We start from the raw sequence: 23,674 nt of genomic DNA, 5'->3' as shown, positions 1-23,674 counted from the left end.
AGCCGCCACACTCTGGCCACCCAGCTCTGAAGGCAGCAGCGCAGAAGTAAGGGCGGCAGGGTATGATATTGCCACTCTTACTTCTGCACTGCTGCTGGCAGGTGCTGCCTTCACAGCTGGTCACCCAGCCAACAGCCGCCACTCTCCGGCTGCCCAGCTCTGAAGGCAGTGCAGAAGTAAGGGTGGCAATACCCCGATACCACTAAAATAATCTTGCAACCACCCCTGCAACTCCCTTTTGGGTCAGGACCCCCAATTTAAGAAACACTGGTATGCCCCGTGAAATCTGTATAGTATAGGGTAAAAGCACACAAAAGACCAGATTTCACAGCAGGAGACCAGATTTCATGGTCCGTGACGTGTTTTTCATGGCCATGAATTTGGTAGGGCTCTATTCATAATAAAGTCCAATAAAGTTTAATGAAAAAAAGCATAATCTTTCTAGAGGTTTCTTGAACCATCCTAGAAAAGCTGAATAGACAATTATATCCTTGATATTGATTTGAATAGAATGATTCAAAACCCCTACTGTTTTCATATGTATTAAAATCTAGTCTCTGATTCTGCAAAAAAATTTATGCACATGCTTAACTTTATGCATGTGAGGAGTCCCACTGGCTCCAACGGACAACTCAGGTATGTGAAGTTAAAGCATATAATTAAGTCTCTGAAGGATCAGGGCCTAACCCCTCAATAATACACACTCTTCTGCATGTAACTATATGCCTGTGGGTCATCTAATTGAATATCATCAGATTATTCATGGGAATAAAGCTATTTATCTGTGTAAGGATTTGCAGGAACATGGCCTAAGACTTCTTTCATATGAGTTGTAAGAAAACAAAAGATTTCAGTGAGAGCTGATCTTTCTGCATTACAGCACAAGCCACTCAAGGAAATAAGCATTTCTGAGAATTTTTTTTTTTGTCTTTCTTTCTGGAAATAATTTTGATGTCAGAACACGTGATTATGGGTCTCACTAAATGAGTCAGATAGGAGGAGCTAGGGTGACCAGATGTCCCAATTTTATAGGGACAGTCCCGATTTTTGGGTCTTTTTCTTATATAGGCTCCTATTAACCCCCACCCCCGTCCTGATTTTTCACACTTGCTGTCTGGGGTCACCCTAGGAGGAGCAGGATGAAGAGAAATGCACAGGTATATAACGGTTCAATCGTGCACTGTTTAAAAATATCTTATTTATTTTAATGTACTGGTGGTTCACTGAAGGAACACTGGCAAGGTTAGTGGGCCTACCATTTGACCTACATATTGTGGTTTATAAGTTATTTGCAAAGATCAAGTAAATTTCTGCTTAAAATAAACAAATTCAATGCTCTTTGTTCAAGAGAACTATGTATAATTGTATATGCACTATTTGCCCGATGATAGGGAAAACCTACAGTAATAAACTGATGTGTATATACACATCAAAGGAATTGCATTTCGGATAGAGCTGAAATCTACTCTAAGCTTCCAAGACATTATTATGAAATAACACTTCTCACTTCTATAGTTCCTTTTACCAGGGGGATCTCAAAGCACTTTATAAGCAAAAGTAAGCCTGACAGCATCCACAGAGTAGGACAGTATTTATCCCCATTTCATAGCTGAGGAAATTGAAGTAGAGTTTAAGGCCAAATTTCTCCAGAAGTGGCCTCTGATCTTGTGAGCGCCAATTTCTGACTGCTTGAGCCACTTTGGACCTGATTTTCATAAGTGGCAAGCACCGACAACTTCAAATTAAATCACTGCCCAGCACTTCTGAAAAGCTCTACGGTGTCTCAAGTTGAGCACTTATGAACTTAAACACCCAAAATTACACAATACTTTTCAAAATCTTAGTCAAAGAGACTTACCTAAAGTCATACAGCAAGTCAGTGGCACTCAGGAATAGAACCCAGAAATCCTAGTTCCCAATTCCTTGCTCTAAGTATGAGCCAACACTACCTACAGAAAAAGAGAGGTTCAAAATTTGTTATTGAAAAAAATCAATGTTCCTCTTCAGTTCTGATTTTCCAAAGAATTGCTAGGTTTGCCGTATGGATCAAACTAGCCATTGCTCTGCCAGTATTGCCTAATCCAAATATTTAAAAAAAAATCATGGACTTGGGCCCCTCCAAAAAACATAAAATATCTTTCAAATCATGAGATTTTAAAAAAATAATAAATTTGGGGGGTGGGTTATTTGCCTCTTGGTTTTTGTGGCTTTTAGGGTATACTTAGGTCATGTTTTCAAGCTTGGCTGCCTCCAGGAGGGCTAGAATTATTTTTATATATATGATAAATAAAATAATAATAATAATGGAAACCGATTCTCTGTTATCAAAAGATTCCTGGATCTGGGATTTTAAGAACAACACTGAATATTGCCAGATTCACAATAAAATCACCAGAGTTGGGAACATCATGTCTCTATTACCACTCCTCTTCTGAGCCTTTTACTTTTTGTGACAGAACATGCAAACTACCTCCTTTGACTCTTGCTCTACCAAAAAACAGGATAGCTGAATTGCAACCCAGTATACAAGAGACAAGGCCCTGACTAGAGTCACAATTGTACAGCAGAAGTCTACACAAAATCCACCAAACTACTACTAGCAAAACTGACTGCTTAGTATCCACTAAATTGTCAGAATGCAAGTCCACAAATTCAATAAGCTTTCAAAATCTTTGACAAGTTCAGATATTATTATAGGTATTTTCTGTGGAGTACATAAAATCTAGGACTCCTGTAGTGGCACCAATTTCCTGTGCAAAACTTCCCTTCTCTCATTTCTTTTTAGGTGGGGCAATGCAAACAACTTCATTTTCCTCTCCTCTCTTTAACTTTCAGGGAGGGATCATGATGACTTGAGGTCAAAAGGCAAAAAAGAACTTAGCACCTTAGTAAGGGCTACGTTTTCTTTTTACTATTTGCAATGCAAATCTACTTTTTGTTCCATACTGAAGTCTTGCACAATAGCCTGTGTATGCACATTAGTTCCAACAATGCCTTCCTATGCAATCACATTGTAATTATACACTCATAAAGCCATGGCTGCTATGAACTGCAACAACTAATCTCAGTCTCTGCATTAGGATATTTCTTCTCTGTTTTTCCTCCCTTTGCTGTTTGCTCACTGCTTTGATGCAGAAAACTTCTGCACTGCTTACAAACCGGTAAAGCTGGATTTAATCAAGTTATTATCCTGTCTATTGTAACATTTTCAACCATTTGTTTTAGAACAAATGCGAAATAAGTCTACAAAATGCAGTGTGGAAAAAAATCCTGTAGGTTTGCAACCTTGCAAGGCTTTATAAAGCAAAAATAAATCTTTGTTTAAAGTGTTAGAATAAAGGGCTTGTATTATATAGGACATTCACATATGTGCGTGGGTGTATTGTCAGCTTTTACTAGTAAACTGCAAAATATCAGTCCTTTGCAGTTACAGTCAGATGAAGAATTGTACAACATAGAATGCAAGATTGTCAAAAACAAGTTAAAAAAAACATCCAAAACTGTTTAAATCTCAGTGATATTTATGATCTTTGCAAAGCAAGAGCTTCCTTCTGTTTAAGTTAGTACTTTACAAAAATAATTTAGCTTCCCTCCTACATGCACAGGAGGCTTAAAGACAGCACTTTCCCCACACTTTACACATTGCAAAGGCTAATAAACATGGAACATTCAAAAATCTTGCACTGAGATCCCGATACGGATCGGCTGGAAATTTTAACTTGAGAAAAAAATACGCAAGAGACAGCTTCTTAAGTGGGGGGGACGGAGTTGCAAACCCATATTTAGAGCCTTGATGTGGCTTTGGCAAAAAAACAACCAACCCCCCCCCCCCCAATGGCTTTGCAGGGCCTTCTTTTTTAATTTATTTTAAAGGAATTTAATCTTTACTGTTTTCAAACAGAAGAAACGAAAGCTGTGTTTCTCATAAAGAAAGGAACTTCTGCTACACTCCAGTCGCTTGCGCTTGGGCCCCCGAAGGGCGAAGTCAGCTGCTCCTGTCATTTGGCAATACTGAGATAGAGTGTATGTGTGTGTCAAGGCCATATAAACGGAAACTTAATAGTAGATCTCCCTCTATAGTTCTTTTCGTCTCATCTTGCACCAAATAACCACAGACCAACCCACTGATTAAAAAATAAATACCACTGACACGAAAATAAATTAATACCAAAAATGAAGCTGCAGGAAAGAGGGTGGGGAGTGGAATTTGTTTGCTCACCTTGGAAGGTAAAGGCACTAGCTCTGTTCCCAGCTCTGCTACTCCGAGAAGGGGGGACGAAGAGGAAACAATTAACAAACAAAACTTTGCTCCTTTCTCTCTGGGGCTCACTAAAAGCGTCACTTCCTCATACTGTAAGTGGAGGAGGCTCCCAATGAGTCCCTTTAATTCAACTCCTCCCTCTGCTCCTCTCACAGAAGCTGCAGTTTAGAGTTCTAGTCGGGAAGCAGCTCCTTCCTCTCTTCCACCCTTGATTATTGAGGAGTTCTGACTGGCCGTATCGTGATTCTTGCTGCCCTTGCCTTCTCACAGATTTTCATTTGACCTTCTGTGCTTGGTATTTGTTACTTATTTGTAGAAAAGAGGGGAGGGGAAGTTATGCGGCACTGATTTGTGAAGCAAAACCTCGCTGTGAAATGCCGCTCTGTGTATGTCATACTTTGCAAAACTCCTAGGTTATATAATGTGTTTAGCCCCCAGCCTTCCCGTTAAGGTTGGTCTATTTACTTCTTTTTAAAAGGAAATATTATAATGTGATTTGTTTTAGGGAGCTACTTGCCCCAGAGAATATATTTCCTGGTTCTCTCCCCCCCCCCCCCCCCCCCGAAGCAAATACAGTAGGATTAAAAGTGGGGAACCATAGAGTTCTGGGTTTTTGACAAATCTTCAGAGTATTTCAACAAATGCTTAACGTTTCAAACAGCTGAAACTTTCTAAAATAATTTTTTTTTGCTACAGGAAATTGTTCTCTCACCCAGTGGAATATGTACTTTTGGGATTTCTCAATGATTCATGTGCAATTCTGGAATATAACCCTTTCTGTCACCCTGGCCTGAGGGAAAAAAAAAAAGGTTAAGTGCTGGCAAACATGCTCACCCTGCTCCACTATAGATCAGGAAGTAAAGTTCTTGTTCCATCATCACTCCCCATTTCATTAACCACAAGCAAAACTTTAAATATATAAAGCAATGCTTTGGACAGTCTTAAAATGATCAGAAAAATCATCCCGGGGATCATATAGAACAAAATATACTAACAAGACAAATCAAAGTTAAGATAGCAACATTTTGTGAAAAGACTCCTGTATATTCCCTTTCTCTCACTTTTGAGCACTTGATATTCTCACCCCCCATTTACTTTTGCCCCAGGCTTGGGTCTATCCAGCACACAAAGGTTAATACAGAATTACTGTACTGTACTCAAACCTGGGGATTTTTCTCATCTCTAGTTTACATAGATTTGTAATGTACAAATGATACAGGCAAACAACTCTAGTGGGTTTTTTATTTTTTTCAACAGCAATATAATAATAGAATACATTCCACCAATAGATCTCAAAGTGCTTTACAAAGTAGGTCAGTATAATTATCTTCACACTATAGATATGAGAAACTGAGGCACGGGGCAATGAAGTGACTTGCTCAAAATCACACAGCAAGTTAGTTGTAGATCTGGGAACAGAAACCAGTTTTCAGGTGTCCCAGACCAGTGCTCTGTCTATTAGACCACACTACCTCCCTGTTAGTGCCTGTACAAAAATGAGAAACCATGTAATGCAAAGGATGTAATTCTATCCAGGCATGCTGATGACATATAGTTTCTTACTAAAGATATGGGGTAAAATCCTTGCTCCACTACAGTCAATGGCAAAACTCACATTAATTTCAGTGGAGCCAGAATTTCACCCATGATTTCCTGGTTTAGTGTTACCTATTTTTTTTTTTTTTCAAATAGCAAATGATTTTTTTCTCATTTAAATTTTTGTAGTATTTATCTCTTGTTCCAACCTCCCCCCCACTAATGCAACATTGTACCAACAGTAAAATCAAATAGAAGTTAGTTTTCTCTAGCACCATTAATATTTGCTATCCAGAAGTGCTGTATAGATGGAAATGATAGTCCAGTGACTGTAATCCAATGCAGAAGTAATTATGGGTGGGATCATGAAGGGATTTATGTGTTGGAATGCTGAGCCTGACAGGTCCTAACTTTTAGGAACCTAAAAACAATCACAGGAAGTGATTCACAAAGCCAAGTTAGATGCCTGGTCTCCCTGGTATACAATCCATGAGAGATAGGTGCCTTAGAATGCAATCCACAAAAGCTAGCATGCAAGCCACAGTGCTACATAAGATAGTAAAAGGGAGATGCCTACCAGGGGTGTGTGTGCTAAGCCCAGCTGCCACTGTCAGAGATAAGCACTTAAGTCCAGGCAGCAGAGAGATACCTATCTCTGCTGAGCTATTCACAAAGGGGAACCAGCTGCCTGGAGTCAGGCAACTTAGGCACTTTTGAGGGAAAGGTTAGGCAACTGCCTGGCTCTGCACAAAAATGGCAGCGAATAAGCTGCTGCTGCCGCCGCCACCACCACTTTATAACTTTTAGCCCAGTGGTTTGAGCACTCACCCAGGCTGTGGAAAACCCAGATTCAATCCCTTCTCTCTGCTAGAGGGGAAGAAAGGATCTGAAGAGGTGTCTCCAATTTCTCAGGAAAGTGTGCTAACTACTGAGCTATGGGATAGCCTGGTATGGGGGTTCCCTGAGCCTCTCTTGATGAGTGATTGGAGCAAAGCAACTGGACCAGATGCTGGGTCTCCTAAACAGCTGCCGTAGCCACTGGACCACAGTCACTCTCTCTCATGAGCATGCGCCCAATAACTGTTCTACCGTGGATAAATACTTAAATTAGTTATTGGGTCAGAGAGGGAGAAAGAAAGAGCAGAAAGATGACTCTGTAGTCCAGCCATTAGGGCATCTACCTAGGAACCTGTGTCAAGTCCCCCTGTTCCAGTTACACTTTCATTATTTAGCCACATTGGAAGAGCTTCAACAAGAGAGAATGAGGGAGAACCCCTATCAGAATATCAGATTGCTCAGTGATTGGAGCATGCTCCTTACAGGTGGGACACCCTCCTGTTCAAATCCTTTCTCTCTCTCTGCTGGGGGGAGGGAAATTGAACTTGGGTCTGTCATATCCCCAGTAAGTTCTCTAAGCACTAGAGCTAAATGTTACACAATGTGGTTGGTGCCACAACTTCCTTGTCTGGCCAGATTTTAAATGAGACCCAATCCAGCAGGCATACTCAGAGCCCACTCACTGGATTGTGCCCTGCACGTAACTTAGGCAGCCAAATGCCTATCTTCACCCAGTTTGTGAATTGCTCTGGAGCATAGGTGAGAGATGGGTGACCAAACACCTATATAGGCTAGCAGCACTGTGCAGGCTCAGATGCTGAAACATAGGTGCCAACTACCAAGGGAACTTTTGGCCTGAAAACTTAAGCACCAACTGAATTTAGGTGCCTTCGGGGTTTGTTAGGAGTTTTGTGGATCACAGCGGAGCCAAAACTAAAACTTAGGCACCTAAATCTGGGGTCTGTAGGAGCCTAACTACCTTTCTGGATCTGGGCCTGTGTGCTTAGCAATTGCTCACAGGCCATACATAAAGAAACAAATTAAAACCTGTTGTAAATGTGGTGAATCCAACGGAAGGCAATTGGAGGTGCATGCATTGGCTCCAGGGTTGAATTTGCCCTAATACAAACTAGTATGATGTACTGTTGTACATTGGAGTTATTACCTGCTCTTTTGCAAAAGTGTCATAGGATCTCTATCCTTCATGGAGAATGGGAATGGAGATGGAGAGAACTGATTTAAGTTTAATTCAGCTCATTTGAAAAACAGTACCTACTAAGCCCTCAAACCAAGTTGGAACATGCCAGAGCACAGCCCTGCCTCCTAGCAAGGATGAGTGAATAGCACTTCACCTGACTGAGTTTAATGAAGTAAAATATTTGTGTTGTGAACTGCAATGGAAAATGCCATAACATAGTAATGCAAAAGCGACACTGTGCAGAAATGACATGATCCTGCCTTATAGGTGTTAACATTGCAATGCCCAGAATGTATGTGCTCTATCACCTTCTTGGAGGCCTTTTAACATGGCCATCCCCTTAGTATTATACTATCTAAGTTTGAACCTATCAGCTGCTGACCCAGAGCCAAGGCAACATAGTAACCACAAGGACAAAGTTCAAAGTCACCATGACATGGATTTGTTTATTCACTAGTTACCTTGGTGAACTATATGTAAGGCTTTATAAAGTGTTTTGTAAAGGTTTTGCCACCGTGCACTATTACGTAGCTCCCCCATTCCTCAGTCTTCGCTTCTTACAATTTTGTTTTCTCTAAAACCATAGCCACCATCGTTTTTCATTGCAGCAACTGCTGTTACTATGCTGTCCTCTTTGTTGCTGTGATTTGCAAGGTTTGTGTATGTGTTAAACTATGACTCTACCAATATAACAGCAACAAAGCTCAATATATATATACTCCCTATTAGATCATTTATTTTATTACTAAATTAAAACATCTTAGCAAATGAGAACATTTCCTAGAAAACATATAAAACCCCTAAGTTCTTAAGCTGTATAGGCATATCTTGTGCTGCAATGATGTCAGCTCTTATAACCGTAATTAATTATGCTGAGTCAGAATTTGGCTGAAAGATTTGCAGCATATACCTGTGTTCTGCAAAAAGTGGAGCTGATATTCAGTAGGTGGCACTCTTTCCTCTGAGTCAGAGCTGAGCCAATGCCTCTGCATTGTGGGAGAGGATATTGTGCTACCAGAGATGCTATCCTTTGAATGACAGGTAAAATCAAGGTCCTGTCCACTTATGATCCCTAAAAACAGCATTACATTCTGCAAGAGAAGTAGTATTAAACCCTATTATCCTCACCAAATTCCAACTCATGTAGTTGCATGTAGTTGCATTCTGCCTACCTAAATTCCCCCTGCATTTTCTATTGGATATGGTATTCTTCAGTTCCTACCATAAACTGTTGTTTTGTGTCATCACCATGCATTGTTAAATAGTTGGCATGTTCCATCTCACAGGTGTATGGGAGAAATGTTCCTTCTATTTTCTTCACTTACTTGATAGAGGTGGAGGCTTAATTAAATGATTGTAAACGTACACAAGAACAGAAACAGCCATGCGGTCAGCCTCCAAAGAGGTGGGATGATTTTCTAACACGGAGATATGGACAAGCATGGCAAAGGATGGCCAGAGCGAGAGACGATTGGAAGACGTGCTGTGATTGGCTCAGTCTCAACTGATGAAGGACCAACAGTCTACGCAGTCTACGCAATCTGCGCTGAGATCCTCAGAGGAAAGGTAATATAGAAATACAAATTATTATTGCATTTAATAACTTAGATTTCTGCAAAGTTGTTTGGTTTTTAATTTCTGTTTTGAATGTTTAATTTTGAGGTTGATGATTTAGGAGTAAATAAGTATAAATACTAAAACACAAAAATTCAGTTAAAATGAAAATTTTGTAGCTTTCTTTTAATCTGTGCTATTCCAATGGAAAATGCTTGTAAGAATATAGTATTACAGAGGAAGCTAGATTTCTATTACAAGTCCTACATCAACACCTTTCCCCATCTGTATCAGAATTAAACCAATCCACCTACAATTTTACGTGTGTGATTTTATGCTAGGATAGAAATTTTCTGGGAATTTTGAAGCAAATCAGCAAAGGTATTTGGAAATGAGCAGATTAAAAAAAGGAGTTGTTTTCACCTTTTGCAAAGTTTCTTAATATTAATTTTGCTCCTCATATCTCAAAATCAGCTTGAGACAGAAACTCTAAATTTGTTTTGTTGGCTTCAGCAAGGGTCAGTTTGTTTGTCTAGTTTGAGGAACTTTACTATTTAATTATAAGAAGCAGTTTATGCAAATCAGAAACAAACTGGCTCCCTAAGAATCATGATGAGACCTTGTTAGATATGAGAGAGGGAATAAACCACATCTGACATACGTTAGTCACATCGCTTAATGCACTACTGAAAGGTCCCTAGGGATGTCTCTATTTGAACAACTTGCTCCTCCGCACCTGACGACTTTCCCTCAGCCCTTAGTTTAAAAAATCCTCTACAACCTTTTTAACTTTATGTGCCAGCAGTCTGGTTCCATTTTGGTTAAGATGGAGCCCATTCCTCCTGTATAGGCTATTCCTTCCCCAAAAAATAATCCAGTTCCTAATAAACCTAAATCCCTCCTCCCTACACCATCATCTCATCCATGCATTTAGACCTTGCAGTTCTGCCTGTCTTACTGGCCCTGCATGTAGAACTGGAAGCATTTCAGAGAATGCTACCATGAAAGTCCTGGGCTTTAATCTCTTATCCAGCAACCTAAATTTGATCTTCAGGACCTCTCTCCTACCTTTCCCTATGTCATCAGTATGCACATGTACCACAATCACTAGCTCCTCCCCAGCACTACCGATAAGGGTATCTGGATGTCTCTTGAGATCTGCTACCATCGCAGTTGGCAGGCAATTCACCATGTGGTTCTACCAGTCATCACAAACCCAACTATCTATGTTTCTAATAATCAAATCCCTCACTATTATTGCCTCTCTTCCTAACAACTGGACACAGTAATACCAGCGTACAAAATATACAGGAATGACAGAGCAGATTCATGTAGAGGCAAATAAGGTGAATATCTTATATGAACCAAACAGTACCACAGAATCTGTATGGATAGAAAGTCCATGATTAAATAGTATGAGTAAAACAGTAGAAATATACTACCGACCACCTGACGGTGATGGTGATTGTGAAATGCTAAGGGAAGTCAGAGAGGCTACAAAACCAGAAAACGGAAAAATAATGGGTGATTTCAAGTATCCTTATATTGACTGGGTAAATGTCACCTCAGGGCTGGATGCAGAGATAAAATTTCTAGACACCATAAATGACCGCTTCTTGGATCAGCTAGTCCTGGAATCCACAAGGGGAGAGAGGGAATTCTTGATTTAGTCCTAAGTGGAGCACAGGATCCTTTCCAAGAGGTAAATAGCTGAACTGTTCAGTAATAAGAACAGGAGTACTTGTGGCACCTTAGAGACTAACAAATTTATTAGAGCATAAGCTTTCATGGGCTACAGCCCACTTCTTCAGATGCATATAGAATGGAACATATATTGAGGAGATATATATACACACATACAGAGAGCATGATCAGGTGGGAGTTGTCTTACCAACTCTGAGAGGCCAATTAAGTAAGAGAAAAAAAACTTTTGAAGTGATAATCAAAATAGCCCAGTACAGACAGTTTGATAAGAAGTGTGAGAATACTTACAAGGGGAGATAGATTCAATGTTTGTAATGGCTCAGCCATTGCCAGTCCTTATTCAATCCTAAATTGATTGTATCTAGTTTGCATATCAATTCCAGCTCAGCAGTCTCTCGTTGGAGTCTGTTTTTGAAGTTTTTCTGTTGTAATATAGCCACCCGCAGGTCTGTCATTGAATGACCAGACAGGTTAAAGTGTTCTCCCACTGGTTTTTGAGTATTATGATTCCTGATGTCAGATTTATGTCCATTAATTCTTTTGTGTAGAGACTGTCCGGTTTGGCCAATGTACATGGCAGAGGGGCATTGCTGGCACATGATGGCATATATCACGTTGGTAAATGTGCAGGTGAATGAGCCCCTGATGGTATGGCTGATGTGATTAGATCCTATGATGATGTCACTTGAATATGAGGACAGAGTTGGCATCGGGCTTTGTTGCAAGGATAGGTTCCAGGGTCAGTGTTCAGTAATGGTGATCATAATGTAATTAAATTTAGCATACCTAGAGGTGGTAAAATAAAAAATAAAATAAAAAAAAAAACACAACCAGAGTAACATTTAATTTTCAAAAGGGGAACTACACAAGAATGAGGATGCTAGTTAGATGGAAATTAAAAAGACCAGGTCACCAGGATAAAATGCCTGAAAGCAACATGGAGACTTCAAAACACCATAAAAGAGGCTCAAACTAAATGCATACCCCAAATACAAAAAGACGGTAGGAGGACCAAAAGAACGCCACCATGGTTAAACAGCAGAGTAATGGAGGCCATTAGAGGCAAAAACAAATCTTTTAAAATTTGGAAGTCAAAATGAGGAAAATAAGCACAAACTGGCAAGTAAAATGTAAAAGTATAATAAAGTAGGCCAAGAAAGAATTTGAGAAGCAACTTGTTAAAGACACAGAAACTTGCAGACATCAGATATCAATATATTTCAGAAGCAGCTTGAGTGTGGAGCTTGGACTCTGGTGCAATGAGCCTTAATAGTCAATGGGAGAAGTACATCAGCAGCTGGCAGCACAGTAAGATACAATGTGCTATCCCCATTTTGAAAGTCTTTGTGATGAAATGGCCTAACGTTTTGGAACAACCAGCTATAGACACAAATAAATATGGGTACAATCTGAAAGATTTGGTTCTGTTGTCTAGGTCCGTTGTCTGAGTCTAGGTCACACTGGACTGCCCATATTGAGAACCTTTACCAATTGGAAAAGTAAATTTTCCTCATAGATAGCTTCCATCTCTGTGACAGTATCTCCTGAACAAGTAAGGAGCAGTCCTTTTCCATAGTATTCACCAAGCCAATGTCCAGGCTGTCGGTTGTAACAACTTTGCGTCTGGATGGAATACTTTACCCTGATCTTGTGATAACCAGTCTCAGCAGTCTGGAAGCCTGATATATGGTTGCGAGCACATCTGTAATAGAGCCGTTGTCCACAACTTCCTCAGCCAGTAGGAAGCTATGAAAATGAGTTTGACTTGGTCTTGTCTGGCCTTGTAAATCACTCTAGGGGTTAGTAGTGGGAGTCCCTGATTCCACTGGAGAAGGAAGACATCTGGCAAAGGTCCCAGGCTCATGCCTCCTCTAGAACAGAAGTGGCAAACATGTCTATTACCAAATCCCCCCCAGGGCCGGTGCTACCATTTAGGCAAACTAGGTAGTTGCCTAGGGCGCCAAGATTTGGGGGCGCCAAAAAGCGGTTTTTTTTTTTACAGTGTTCCTATGCCCCCTCCCCGAGCGCGCGGTCGCCGCTTCACTTCTCCCGCCTTCCAGGCTTGCAGCAGCACCGGAAGCCTGGGAGGGGAGGAGAATTAGAGCGGGGGCGGCGTTCTCAGGGAGGAGGTGGAGCAGAGGTGAGCTGGGGTGGGGAGCTGCCGCACAGCTCCCCGGGCGGGGAGTGGGGAGCTGCCGGGGGGTGTCTCAGGATGGGGGGGAGAGCTGCTGCAGGGCTCCCCACCCCAGCTCACCTCTCCTATCCCCCTCCCTGAGCACGCTGTCGCTGCTCCACTTCTCCCACCTCCCAGACTTGCGGTGCCAATCAGGTATTTGGCGCCGCAAACCTGGGAGGGGAGGAGAATTAGAGCGGGGGCGGCGTGCTCGGGGAGGAGACGGAGCATAGGGTTACCATACATCCGTTTTTTCCCGGACATGTCCGGCTTTTTGGTAATCAAACCCCTGTCTGGGGGGAATTGCCAAAAAGCCGAACATGTCCGGGAAAAATACCGCCAGCCGGGCACTTCCCCTCCCGGGCTCCGTCTGCTGCACTCCTCCTGACTCTTCGGCTCTGTTTAAGAGCCGAGCTGCCCAAGCCCCCCATGCCTCCGGACCCTGAGCCGCCGGCCGGGCACTTCCCCTCCCGGGCTCCAGGAGCACAGGGTCCAGAGGCATGGGGGCTGCCCGAAGCCAATAGCGGTCAGGCAGCTCAGCTCTTAAACAGCCGAAGAGTTGGGAGGAGCACAGCAGCCGGAGCCTGGGAGGAGAAGTGCCCGGCCGGGGGCGCAGGGTCCGGAGGCATGGGGGCTGCCTGAAGCCCGAGCGCTACCGGCTTCACGGTTTGCCGGGCAGCCTCCAGACCTTGCGCCCCCGGCTGGGCGCTTCCCCTCCCGGGCTCCAGCTGCACTGGGGAAGCGCCGGCCAGGGGTGCAGGGTCTGGGGGCTGCCCAGCAAACCGTGAAGCTGGTAGTGCTCCGGCAGCCCTTTTCGCACGGCTGGGAGGGAGGAGGGGGAGTTAGGGCGGGGACTTTGGGGAAGGGGCGGGGAATAGGCGGAGTTGGGGTGGGGAAGGGGCAGAGTTGGAGCGGGGCCAGGGCCCGTGGAGTGTCCTCTTTTTTTATTTTTTAAATAGTGGAGCAGAGGTGAGCTGGGGTGGGGAGCTGCTGCACGGCTCCCCGCGGGGGTGGAGCTGCCATGGGGGGGGCACCTCAGGGCGGAGGGGGGGCAGGGAGCTGCCGCAGGGCTGGGTGGGGGGGCACAAGGTGGAAGTTTCGCCTAGGGCGCGAAACTTCCTTGCACCGGCCCTGATCCCCCCATTGATGGTTGGTGACAGACTGTCTTCTTAGGAAATCTGCCAAGTCCTTGCTGGCTCCCAGAAGGCACAGGGCTATTGGAATTATGCCATGTAGTTAGCACCAGTTCCATGGCTTGATTGTTTCCCTGCAGAGGGGAAAAAAGAGGACCTACCTTTGCTTGTTAATGTAGTACTTTGCTGATATATTGTCTGTCATTATCTTCATTACAGAGCATTATAAGACCGGGAAGAATGCCCCCTCAAGGTTCTAAGTTGTTTATGTGTAGTTTTGTGTCCTCTGTGGACCATACTCCTTGTATTTATGTGGTCCAGGTGGGCTCCCCAGCCCATCTGTTGTATCTGTGACTAATGCCCTGCATAGCAAGTCACAAACAGTACCCCTTCTTGGACATTGTTGGGGGGCAGCCACCAGGTCAGCACCATGTCTTGCTCAGCAATCCTTTGTAAGAGAGTAGACTGACCTGAGCCAGAGCTGTAGGGGCCTCAGGCAAAGTTTGGCAAATGGCATCATATATGTACATGTGGACATATGGCCTAATAATGTGAGGCAAGGTAGCCAGGTATCACCACGTTCAGTAAAGACTGAAGTCAGAAGAATCTGTCCTGAGTAAGTATGCCCTCATTGTTGTGGAATCTATCCTGACACCTATGAACTCTATCATCTGCAATGGGATGAAAAGGTTGATTTCTCATAATTCACCAGGAGGCCCAGCATGGGAAACAGAGAAGGGGCACAGTTGAGGCTTTTCAGAGTTTCCTGCTATGATCTGCCACTGATCAGCCAGTCAGCTAGATACGGATAGATGTGATGCCCTTTTCCCTCAGGTGTTCTGCCACCACTGCAACACTCCGGATGCCTTGGAGAGCCCAAAAGGTAATACATTGTACTCATAGTAATTAGGCCCCACAGTAAATCTCAGGTACATCCTACAGGCCAGGTGGATGGAAATGTGGAAGTACGTGTCTTGTAAGTCAAAAGCCACAAACCAGCCCTGAGCCTGAAATGATGGAAAAATGGAGGAAAGTTTTAATATCCTGAATCTGAGGTGGCAGTGTATTCCTTTGCAATCTTTTTTATGGCTCCTAGACAAAGAAAAAAAAATCACTTAATTTTGTAATTGGCTTTTGTGAGAAAGGTCCCTAAGGGGGAATGGGAAAGGGAGACAGGGAGGGGGCAGACAAAGGAATTGGATGGGGTAGACATGGATGACAACGTCCACACCGATTTGTAGCCTGCAATGTCTGCCCATGCTCAGTAGAAGCGGGCAAGGAGATTTCTTAAGGTCAGCTCTGGGGTAGTTGTGGTGTAGCTCTCAACCATCTCGGCAACCTGATGCCTCTAGGAGGGAGGCTGGTGTGCAATGGAGGAGGATGACCAGGGCTTTCTAGGATAACATGGGAATAAGACAGTGTTCTCTGTCTTTGAGTGACTGTAACCAGAAAGGCTTGTAGTACAAATACTCAGGGATCTGAACATGACCATTGAATCCTTCAGGTCAGCTACTCAATCATGCCATCAAAATTAAATTCTCAATTTCCATCTGGACTTCTCTAGGTATCTCAGGCTCCTGTAGCAAAGAAGCCTTGTGCATTATGACCCCTCTGACCATGGACCAAGTAGCTGTATCAGACTTGTCCATTGCCACTTGTGGCACTGTTTTGGGTATCATCTACCTTTCCTTCATCGTGTCTTTCAGTTTTTCCTTACATTCCTTTTGAGGCCTTCCTGGTGGATTAGGTTCTGACTTGGACCTCAGATAATGAGCAACAACAGTGCTGGATGCACACAGAAATGTTTTAAGCCCTTAGATGGGACTTGGTAGTGCTTTTCTACTTGCTTCAAAGTTGCAAAAAGCGAGGCCAGAGTGTGCCACAAACCCTCCAGGAGGACTTCACTGATTGGAATGGCAATTCTTGTGGACACCAAGGAGCGGAGGATGTCTGTGACATACCGGGGTAGAATCCAGACCAGTGGAGGCCTGTGTCACCCGTGCCCTGTAACCTGGGGTGCCTTACAATGCCTTGCTGTTGTAGTTTCCAATCTGGATTTCTCACAACTGGCCACCAGCATGCAGGCCACTCCCAAATGTGTTTGTGTAACTGTAGCCTGCCAGGCAGACCCTGGTTTTCATCAGCTCTTGGTTATATTGCAGGATGACCCCAGTACACACCCAGTCCTGGACTTTCCCCCAGAAATGTATGTCCTGCCCTGTCCAGCCTTCTCCCAGACAGTCCAAAAATATGAGGTTTGTTATACCTTTATGTGAATAATATACACCAAATTATCATGATAAATGAAGTTACCCAGACACTTTAACTTAAACGCAGTGTGTTTGATAAAACAATAAACAAGTTTATTAACCACAAAGAGAGAGATTTTAAGTGAGTACAAGTAATACAGCATAAAAGTTAGCAATGGTTACAAAAAATAAAGATAAAACACTTACTACTGTCTAACAAACAATATTAGATTCAAGCAAAATTTCTCACTACATGCTTCCAGCAAGATTACTGACCAAACTGTTCAGATCAGGAATCCAATGGCTATTTCCTTTTGTCTTCCTGGGTGCAAAGAACATGACAGGCAGGGAGAGAGAGATGGGGCTCCTTGGGGTGTTTGCCCTTCCTTTTTATAGTTTCAGTACTCCTTTTGAAAATCATTTTCAGCTGAGAACCAGGAGACAAAGAGTCAATGTAAAAGGATATTCCCTGCTGGCTTTTTTCACTTGTTTGAGCTTTCTTTGTTTTCCATTCCCGCTTGATGACTCTATTTACAGCTTAAATGCAAATTAAGGGAAGCACATATTTCTTTGTTTAGAAAAGACCTATTTGCTGACTTCTCTATAGGCAGGGCTGTGGGGTTTGGAATATATTAATTACATCATACAAGGAAATCTTATAACTTCATCCACATAGCTACACATTTTATCAGGACAATACTGACCAGCAAATTATGAGTTTTCAAATGATACCCTAACAAGGCATACCTTGTACAATGATTATTACAATAGAGTGTAGGGTGTGAATATAGGGGTGTATTTTGTCACAATGTCAAACAGCTTGTATGTATTCTCTTGGATCACCGTTGTCCCAATGTCAAGGTATCTGTTATCCTCAAGAGCAGCTCCTATAAGACCATAAAATCGGACAGCTGGTGTCAGGGCTTTAGTGACAGCCTCATCCAGGAACATGGAGGATTCTTTAGGTGGGGAGGGAAATTGGCGTGTCCCTTGAGCCAACTCTGCTTTCTCACTGGGAGGCTCCTCCAGCTCCAGTGATGGTGCTCTGCCTATCAGTGATGACAGCAATTGAGCTCTTCTCTTCTGTTTTTGTTTATTTGTTTTGAAACACAGACCACAGTTCTGGGAACCAGGACTATATGGTTCTATGCCCAGCTATTTCTGGCTTGCTGTATGGTCTTTGGCAAGTCACAAACACCAGAATAATAAAAACACATAAATCATAACATCTGATTACAAAGAAGAATAAATCACAAAGGGCCTGATTCTGTTCCCATTGAAATTAAAGGCAAAACTGCCACTCATGTCAGTGCAAGCAGGATCAAGACCCAAAATATATTTTAATTGTCTTAAACATAATTAAAAGTAAATCAGGAAGCCACTATCTTGACAATTTAATTATCCAAATCTATCCAGACAGATGGATAGAAAATAAAGATTTTAAATTAATTTAACAGTAGGTTTTAAAAAAAGTTAAATTAATTCAATTATTTTTCAAATTGCAGAACTCACACCAGCTTTGAAACTTTGATTTCCAATGTTTTCTAATGGGAAAACCAGTTCTTTCAGTTACATATTACTCTACATCAAAAGGGTGGATGAACCACTGAACTGTGAAGAATCATTAAAATGACAGCCCTTACTACATAAAAACAGACATACTGGGTCAGACTAATGGTCCATCTAGCCCAGTATCCGCTCTTCCAACTGTGGCCAATGCCAGACCCTTCAGAGGGAATGAACAGAACAGGTAATCATCAAGTGATCCATCCCGTTGCCCATTCCCAGCTTCTGGCAAACACTTCAGAGCATGGTTTTGCACCTCCTGCCCATCCTGTCCAATAGCCATTGTTGGACCTATCCTCCATAAACGTATCTAGTTCTTTTCTGAACCCTGTTATAGTCTTGGCCTTCACAACATCCTCTGGCAATGAGTTCCACAGATTGACTGTGTATTGTGTGAAGAAATACTTCCTTTTGTTTATTTTAAACCTGCTGCCTATTAATTGCACCACACCAGTCATGATTTTCTAGATCTCTATCATATCCCCCCTTAGTCATCTCTTTTCCAAGCTGAAAAGTCCCAGTCTTATTAATTTCTCCTATATTCCTAATAATTTTTGTTGCCTATTTCTGTACCTTTTCCAATTCCAATATATCTTTATCGAGATGGGGCGACCAGATCTGCATGCAGTATTCAAGATGTGGGCAAACCACAGATTTATATACAGGCAATATGATATTTTCTGTCTTATTATCTATCCCTTTTCAATGATTCTCAACATTGTTAGCTTTTTTGACCACCGCTGCACATTACTGAAAGAAACTACTGTATGACACATATATAATGGAAAAACTCAGTAATGGAGAAACTCAGGCAGTGACAGGTGCTAAAATTCTACAAACTTTTATATAGATATATAAGCCTTGATCTTATAAACACTTTTGCACATGCTTCAATTTAAGCATGATTAGTCCTACTGAAGTTAATATGACTACTCGTGCTTAAAGTAAAGTAAGCGCATAATATTTGTAGGATTGGAGCCATAAATCAGTGTCTCAATTGTAAGTATGTGTGTGTGTGAACATAACAAATAGATGGAGATGATATGCATTTAAGGAATTGCAGAGCCAAGTGATAAATATGTAATCAATAGTATATGCAACAGAGGGTCCTGTGGCACCTTTAAGACTAACACAAGTATTGGGAGCATAAGCTTTCGTGGGTAAGAACCTCACTTCTTCAGATGCAAGTCTATGCGTAACTGTATGGAGGACATATATTCGCCAAAAAATCTGAGTTATTTTGAACAAGTAAACATCTAAAAAAGATCATTTTTCACTTTTTTTTCAGCAATATGATCCATGCATCATGCGTTATCTACAGTAATATTTTGTACTTACACAGCACTTAAGCTTCACAACACCCTTGTGAGGTAGATAAATTTGATTATTTCCATGTTACAGATGGGGAAAATGCAGGCACAAAAAGATGGAATGACTGACTCATGGACAAACAGCAAGTTAGTAGTTAAGCCATGGGTCGCACCTAGGAGTTTTGACTCTCATTCCTACACTACCACCACCCACATTTGCTCCACTGAAACTGATTAGAATAAAGCCTATGATGGTGACAAGGGTTTAAGCCAGGGGGTAGGCAACCTATGGCACACATGCCAAAGGTGGCAAGCGAGCTGATTTTCAGTGGCACTCACACTGCCTGGGTCCTGGCCACCAGTCCGGGGGGCTCTGCATTTTAATTTAATTTTAAATGAAGCTTCTTAAACATTTTAAAAACCTTATTTACTTTACATACAACAATAGTTTAGTTATATATTATAGACTTATAGAAAGAGACCATTTAAAAACGTTAAAATGTATTACTGGCACACAAAACCTTAAATTAGAGTGAATAAATGAAAATTCGACACACCACTTCTGAAAGGTTGCCGACCTCTGGTTTAAACAATCTGAAGCAGATGGACTTTTTATTTTTTAATATACCAAAGACTACCCATGTCACCAAGAGGTGACTTTGCATAAAAGATATTGTATCTTACCTTTTTATCCTAAAAACACCAGGTCACATGAGCCTTTTATCCCAACCTGCTGTCAAGATGAGATGTAAACTCTTAGGAAACCTTGTATCTGTCGGATTATTTGCCAAGCAAAGCAAAGGCCTACAGTCACAACTTGATGACATTGCTCTGATTGACTATGGACAAAATACATTAGTGCATATTGTATCAATCTTACAAAGCGGGATGGGGATAAATTAGATGACACTGAGGACTTGTCTACAATGAACATTTAATTTGAAGAAAGTTGGGGTGTGAATCTGCCCCACACTAGCTTGCTGCAGACTGTGTGGATCCTGATGATGTAGATTAATAATTTGTTAGTTTGCTTTAATTTAAAGTTCTCTTTGAAATGAGACTAGGTCAAAGAAAACTAACAAACTGTTAATGTGCATCAGTAGGGTCCACACAGTCTGCAGCAAACTAGTGTGGGGTAGATTCACACCCAGCCCGCTGCAAACTAATCGTTCATGCAGACAAGCCACCAGCCTTTTTTATTCTTCCTCTGACTCTAAAATTGATTGTAAGATTATATCCAATCCTGCTGCCCAGAGACCACGTATCCCACACTTCTGAATGGAGGATACCTGGTACTCATCACTGTGTTGCCAGTTGCCCCTGAAAAATGGGCAGATATGGGAATAATAGCAGCTTTGAATTCAATCTCCCAAATAGATTGGAAATAATTTACACTTTAATCCCTGAATGCAAAAGAATAGAGTGAGAGGGCAATAAGTGAATAATCCCCAGAGCCAGGATCTATCTATATCTATATTAAAGCACACAACCACCTGTTTTGGACATGATGGGTTATAGGTTATGCGTGATTTCTTAGTTTAATACTGAATGGCTGGACAGGCGTAACACTTTATAACCACATGGATTTTCTCTTGTAAATTACCATTTTATTCATAAATTTACTCAAATGTTTGTTCGGTAGTTTTACAGAACATGTTAAGAGAAGTATACCACAGCTCAATTCCACTCAATCTTGTATATTATTATAATTAATACCAATTTACTTTTTTGGTGGTTGGAGCAGTTTAGATATGATGACACCAATTTGTAAACCTATATACCAGAAACATATCATATTAGTTAAACTCCAACACCAAGAATATTCAAGACGCATTATGCAAGTGGTATGGTAAGCCTTTCTCCTGAAATGCTACTGAGCAGGATAGATATGTTGCAAGGGATCTCTCTCCCCAGGCTATTACTGCCAGTAAGCATTGTTGGAATGAAGCTGCTGGTGGAACTAATAGTGAGTGTTGACTAATCTTTTCTGTTACTTAAATATCCTTGGAATTTTGCTGGTGTGTGTCATTTACTGTGATTTTGTGGAGGGAATCCATTTTCCAAAATAGCTCATATTTCCCTTATGAAAATGTAGTATAATTTTAATAAACCTGCTATACTTGTATTATGCTATGTGTTTATAAGAGTAATTTATTCTATTTCCTTCAATATAATTTCCCTTAAAACTATTTTCTCTAAATTGTAATTGTCCATGTACTTCCCCAAGCAGTTACAAATACAGTTATTATTAAAGATAAGAATGTATGCTTTGGAAGGAGCTCAGATTAATGTGTTGATCTCAGATGAACTAGGAACTGCGAATGATATAACTCTGAAAGTGCCTCTTGTAAAGATTTCTTTACAGCGGTCTCAAATGATTTCTGATTTGCTAGCTCTTAAACATGCTTTAGATTTTGTTTTTTCTTCTTTGAAAATGTGAGGTAGAAAAATGAAAAAAATCATTTTTTTCATGGCCTGAAATCAATATACTATTTAATTAAATCCTGTGAACCCTAATGCAGATTTTATAATGTGAACTATATAATATTTGACCTGGTTACATGAAGAAAGCTACACCACTGTATATATCATGCCTTTTGTGTGTGTTTCCTTTTAAAAAAATCCACAAAAGGATTGTCCTTATGCACTGAGTGACAGGATCATTATTTAAATACTTGCATGTACTGTATACCTTTGCCTAGTTTAATTTCCATCACCACTAGTCATTGAGATATAGCACCTCCAAATTAATAGGGTGTTTTCCATTAATAGAGATCTCATAATCTTTTCCTGTTTACTTATATGCGTTGTAACATTGTTTTCTGATATAACAATTGTAATTATGCCTGCAAAAGAAGCTATACTCTTTTATTGCACAATGAGGCAATTAATTATTTACTTTACATAGCACTCCTGCTTACTTAATATACCAGTTTAATACTATAGCAGCATCTCCAGCCCTAAAAAATTCCATGCACTGTATTAACAAACTAATTAGCCTGCTTGGTTCACATACAATATTCTACATTAGGGTGGCATAAATATAAACTGTTCACTTAGGCCTAAACTCTAATGTCATAGGCAAAACTGGAATAAAGAGCTTTGGCTGCAGCTATGTGAAGGTTGGGGGTGAGAAATCATCAATCCCAAGCTCTATGAAGTCAGGCTGTAGCTGCTCTTACAGCCAATGGCATGGTCAATGCACATTCTGAAGTGGTTGTATAAAATCATAGAATATCAGGGTTGGAAGGGACCTCAGGAGGTCATCTAGTCTAACTCCCCCTGCTCAAAGCAGGACCAATCCTCAGATAGATTTTTACTCCAGTTCCCTAACTGGCCCCCTCAAGGACTAAACTCACAACCCTGGGTTTAGCAGGCTAAGGTTCAAACCACTGAGCTATCCCTCCCCCTCCAATGGGTCTATGCTTTGAATGAACTCACTGGCCACACCACATTTCCCCTGGCTAGTGAGCCACTGAAACAATCTTATAATGCTTGTATGGCATCAATGCTGCTTGAGCTCCCTTGGCAGGTTTTCAGTCAATTAATCAATCAATAACATACAATGGGATAACCATTTTTATCTGGATTTGTACAGTGCATGGCATGGCAATGTACCTGACTAGGACCTCTGCGCACCATGGTAATACACCATTATAATATAAATGTTAATAATAAAATTTTGTGTTTATAATGGATACTCACACACCAAAAGTGACTTCAACCACAGAAAAGTGATGCCATGTAGTGTAACTATACTTCTCAAAATGGTACTTTTATAAATCTTCTGCATTTGTGAGCTGTAGAATGTAATTGTATCCTAGATTATTAGGAGTTGTAGGCCATGTTATATGCAATTTTCACTATTTTATGCAATTTTCCTTTTATGTCAATTAAGTTTGACATTTGGTGCATGATCTTGACGTCACAACACTATGGCCATTTTTAATATACCTATTCCTCAAATGGATGCATCCACTCCTTTTGTAGTAATTGGCTGATAAATCTCACCTAATGCAGTTACACCCAGTGCTTGCACAGAGCTGGAACTGATTTTGTAAAAGTAATAACACACTTCAAGCCGTGAGCCAACACACAAGAATGGCCAGGCTCTTCTGGTGTCAGCTGTCAGGTCAATCCGCGTGTCATTCTC

General features: G+C 41.4%; 1 protein-coding gene across 1 annotated transcript in view; it reads right to left on the bottom strand.

Annotated features, from left to right (window-relative positions):
- MIDEAS (mitotic deacetylase associated SANT domain protein) overlaps positions 1 to 4,588 on the bottom strand; it is an 86,005-nt gene extending 81,417 nt beyond the window's left edge. Inside the window, exons 1-2 of the mRNA XM_034769217.1 lie at positions 4,220 to 4,588; positions 1,859 to 1,949 (exon numbers count right to left, since the gene is read on the bottom strand). The gene's annotated coding sequence lies outside the window, so the exon portion shown is untranslated. The remainder of the gene's footprint in view (positions 1 to 1,858; positions 1,950 to 4,219) is intronic.
- Between the last annotated feature and the right edge of the window lie 19,086 nt (positions 4,589 to 23,674).

This window comes from Trachemys scripta, chromosome 4 (assembly GCF_013100865.1).
Source record: "Trachemys scripta elegans isolate TJP31775 chromosome 4, CAS_Tse_1.0, whole genome shotgun sequence".
Classification (NCBI taxonomy): Eukaryota; Metazoa; Chordata; order Testudines; family Emydidae; genus Trachemys; species Trachemys scripta.
This window is presented reverse-complemented; position numbering and strand designations above follow the sequence as displayed.